Source organism: Colobus angolensis, unplaced genomic scaffold, assembly GCF_000951035.1.
Source record: "Colobus angolensis palliatus isolate OR3802 unplaced genomic scaffold, Cang.pa_1.0 Scaffold254, whole genome shotgun sequence".
Lineage (NCBI taxonomy): Eukaryota > Metazoa > Chordata > Mammalia > Primates > Cercopithecidae > Colobus > Colobus angolensis.
This window is the reverse complement of record NW_012115755.1, coordinates 534,430-539,286: the sequence shown is the minus strand read 5'-3', so window position 1 is coordinate 539,286 and position 4,857 is coordinate 534,430.

Sequence of the window (4,857 nt, the reverse complement as noted above, 5' to 3'; positions counted from 1 at the left end):
TGATAGCCCCCAATTTGATATCCCTGTTATCCCTTCTCAAAGGAAAGCAAAGCACAATTCTGACTTCTGACCCTATAATTTCACCAATTTTTAAACTTCATAAAATGAAACTCTACAGGCACGGTACGGTGTCTCACGCCTGTAATCCCAGCATTTTGGGAGGCTGAGGCAGGCGGATTGCCTGAGGTCAGGGGTTCGAGACCAGCCTGGCTAACATGGTGAAACCCCGTCTCTACTAAAACTACAAAAAAATTAGCCGGGCATGGTGGTGCACACCTGTAGTCCCAGCTACTCAGGAGGCTGAGGCAGGAGAATCACTTCAGCCCCGGAAGCGGAGGTTGCAGTGAGCCGAGATCGTGCCATTGCACTCCAGCCTACATGACAGAGTAAGACTTCGTTTCAAAAAACAAACAAACAACAACAACAACAAACCAACTAGACAATACACATGCTTTTGAATTTTGATTTTTTCTTTTGCTTAATATTAGGTTTTTGAGATTCATCCATGTTGTTGTCTGTGTCAGCAATGTTATTTTTCATGCTGTGTAGTATTTCAGTATGTGAATACACCTCAGTTTGTTGATGGAGTTTTTCATTGTTTCTAAGCTTTGTGTAAATCTTTTGATACATACATGCAGGTGTTTTGGTCAGTTATTTTTCCAGAAGTGGAATTTCTGGGTAAGGTATGCAAATATTTAGCTTTAGCAGATACTCCCAAACAGTTCCCGAAAGTGGGGATACCAATTTTCGTTTTGTTTTGTTTTGTTTTTCTTTTTTTGAAATAGAGTCTTGCCCTGTCACCCAGGCTGCAGTGTAGTGGCATGATTTTGACTTACTCCAACCTCCACCTCCCAGGTTCAAGTGATTCTTGTGCTTCAGCCTCCTGAATAGCTGGGATTACAGGCATGCACTACCATTCCTGGCTAATTTTTTTGTATTTTTAGTAGAGACGGGATTTCACCATGTTGCCCAGGCTAGTCTTGAACTCCTGAGCTCAGGCAATTTGCCTGTCTTGGGCCTCCCAAACTGCTAGGATTACAGGTGTGAGCCACCACACTCAGCCAAGGGATACCAGTTTTAATCCTATATGTTGTGTATGAGAATTCTAGTTGCTCCATCTCCTCACCAACACTTGATATTGTCAGTTTTTAATTTTAGACAATCTATGATATTTAGTGGTTTTAATTTTAATTTACCTCATGACTAATAAAGTGATTTTCCATGTTTAATGATTATTTGAAAACTTTCTTTTGTAAAGTACCTGTTGATGACTTTTGTCAAGTTTTCTATTGTGATTTTTTTTTCTTGATTAATATGACTTTTATATCTATTCTGGAGAGGGATACTTTGAGATTATATATATTGTAAATATCTTCTCCCATCAGGTGTTTTGCTACTTTCCCTTTGTTGGTGGTGTCTTTTGATAACCAAAAGTTGCTAATTTATTAAAGTTCAATTTATCTACTTGTAAAGCACTTTTCATGTTCTGTTTAATTTTTGCCTACCCGAGATTATGAAAATATTCTCTTTGTTATCTTATAGAATCTTTATTGTTTTACTTTTTATATTTATATTCATAGTCCACATCAAATTTATTTTAGTATATGGTGTAAAGTATTGGTTATGATTTTTTTTTTTTTTACCCATATCATTATCCTATTGATATAGCACCATTTATTGAAAGAAAGACTATTTCCCTTTTCCACTCTGGGTACTACCTTTGTTATAAATCAAGTACCCACATGTTTTAGTCCATTTTGTGTTGCTGTAACAGAGTATCTGAGACTGCGTAATTTATAGACAAAAGTGACTTACTTGGCCCACAATTCTGGTGGATGAAAAGTCCAGGCTTGGGCAGCTGCCTCTGGTGAGGACCTCATGCTGCTTCAATTCATGGCATAAAGTGGAAGGAGAGTGGGCACTGCAAAGAGGTCATACGGTAAGAGAGGTGATGAGAGAGTGAAACCAAGGAAGCCAGACTCTTTTTAACAACCCACCTTCTGGGGGAACTAATCCATTCCTATGAGAGCAGGAACCCACTCGCCCCTGTGGGAGGACATTAATCTATTCATGAGGGATCCTCCCCCAGACCCAAACACTTCCCACTAGGCCCCCATTGGGGATCAAATTTTATCCTGAGTTTTGGCAGGGACAAAGCACATCCAAACAATTAGCACCATATTTGTGTGGGTCCAATGTGGCTTGTATGAACCAGATCAAATTACCAGCCTCTTGCTAAAAATTTCTTTTCTTTTTTTTTTTGAAACAGAGTCTTGCTCTGTCGCCCAGGCTGGAGTGCAGCAGCAATCTCGGCTCACTGCAAGCTCCACCTCCCAGGTTCATGCCATTCTCCTGCCTCAGCCTCCCTAGCAGCTGGGACTACAGGCACCCACCACCACGCCTGACTAATTTTTGTATTTTTAGTAGAGACAGGGTTTCACCGTGTTAGCCAGGATGGTCTCGATCTCCTGACCTTGTGATCCACAGCCTAGGCCTCCCAAAGTCCTGGGAATACAGGCTTGAGCCACCGTACCAGGCCGCTAAAAATTTCTAATGGTATTTTTCCTGCTGAACTTAGAATGAAATCCAAACTTTATACAATGGCCTTCAAGGTTTTGCATAATTTGGTGCCACCTGGTTTTTTGATTTTATTATTCCATCAGTTACCCTGATGCTCACTCCACACTAGCTGCAGTTGCTTTGCGTACCTTGAACACATACCTTTCATTCTCAGCTTTGGGCCTTAGCTCCTTCCAAGAGCGCCTATTCTTCAATATTCAGGCCTTTGTGTCAATGTTTATTTCTCAGAGAAAGTTGAACTGCTTGCATTCTCTAAAACAGCCTCTTCTTGCCCCAAGTTGCACTGTATGATTACCTTGTTTTATTTTTGATAACACACGCTACTCCTTGAAACATCTTATTTATGGTTATTTTCTGTTTCTTTCACTAGAATGTAGTGTCCATGAGAGCAAGGACCATATCTGTTTTGTTTATCTCTGAACCCATAGCTAAAATGCTATGATAAGGACGTTGGATCTTAGTCATTTTGTGTTGCTACAACAAAATACCCGAGACTGAGTAACTTATATATATAAAGAACAGAAGTTTATTTTCTCATAGTTTTGGAGGCTGGGAAGTGCAAGATCAAGGCACCAGCATCTGGTGAGGCCCTCCTTGCTGTGCCCTCACATGGCAGAAGGTGGAAAGACAAAAGGGATGAATTCTGGTCTCACATGGCAGAAGAGCGGAAGAGAGAGCGCTCACTCCCACAAGCCCTTTTTATAGTGGCTTTAATCTGTTCATGAGGCAAGGCCTCACGACCTAAAAACCCTCCCCAAAGACCCTGCCTCCCGGTGCTATTGCACTGGGGATTAAATTTCCAGCACATGTATTTTGAGGACACATACAGACCATAGCATCCACAGTGCTGGCAAATGTAGTCAATGCATGTTTGTTGAATCAGTGAGAATGACACTTTTTCCACTCTAATTTCCATGTCATGTAGCTCTAGTGTCAATGCAATAAACAGCATCTCAAAAATGCTAGCATTGTATGACACACAACCGGGTAGGTAGACAATTTCCAACATCATCAATTTTGTACCTGACTTATTTTCCTATTGTTATTGATATTCATAAATCCCAGTTGTTATAATTTCAGCAGATCAATTTATATTAATTTTTTGAGGTGAAAAGAAGGAAAACTGATACTTCTTAAATGTTTATTATATCTCATCCAATCCTCAAAACAGCCATATGAAAGAAGGCGTTATCACCCCCAGTTAGCAGATGAAGAAATGACGACTCAGAGAGATAAGTATAGCTAGTGCTCACAGAAGCAGCTGGATTACATAAAATTACTCTAATAAAGCTGGTTCAAACCCATTTCAGAATATGCTATTGAAATCACAGCACATGCAATGGAGGCATTCAGCAGGTGGTTCAAATATTGGCTTTGAGGACCTAAACCTGAGTTCTAGGCGTGGTCCTACTCCTCATCAACTTTGTGACATTGGGCAAGCCAGATGGAACTCAGTTTCCTCTCTGTAAAATGGGAATAAAATAAAACTACTTCTTAGCATTGTTGAGAGGATTAAATGGTAATATGACTATAAAGTGCTTGCATTTAAGAAGAGCCCAGTATATGTAGGTTGCTATTCTTATTGTTCGTGTCGTATAGAGTAATTTCAATTTGCTCTTTCAAGATGTTGCTGAGGAGTTGCAATAGGGGATAAGATGCCCAGAGGTAATTAATGCAGTTTTACGGTCGTATGTAAACTCCTTCAAACCAGTACTTCAGTGAGTGAGTGATCCTTTTCTGATGGTAAAGAAGAACATTCTTAGCATGTCTCCACTCCTTGTGGAGAGAAGGTAGCAGGTTCAGAGAGGTGAAGTGACGTACCCAAGGTCACAGAGCTTGAATTCATGCCAAAATTCATCTGACTCTCAAGCTTTGGTACAAATTCAAGTCACGAAGGTGCTTGGTCCCCTCCCCTGGGTTCTGAAATCACAGCCCCTCCCTTCTCCACTGTGTCTGCCACAAGGATAAAGAAAATCCACAGATAATCCCTAAACCTCATTTGAAGCCAATAATCACATCCATTTATCTCCTCTCCAAGCTGCTTATTGCAGCGGTGGATAAGAGGTCTGCTGATCAAGGTCCGCAGCCTCTCTGGGCTCTGACTGGCTGGGAGTAGGGAATGTTCTGGGACTGGGTGGGAGGCAGAGCCCTACAGTGAAAACAGCAGACAATCAGACCCTGACTCATGGTCTAGGGGTGGCATTGAGGGTCCAGAGGACCATAATATCCATAGCTCTCTCAACTGAGAGACAAGTACTTTGTGGTCATTTATCCAGT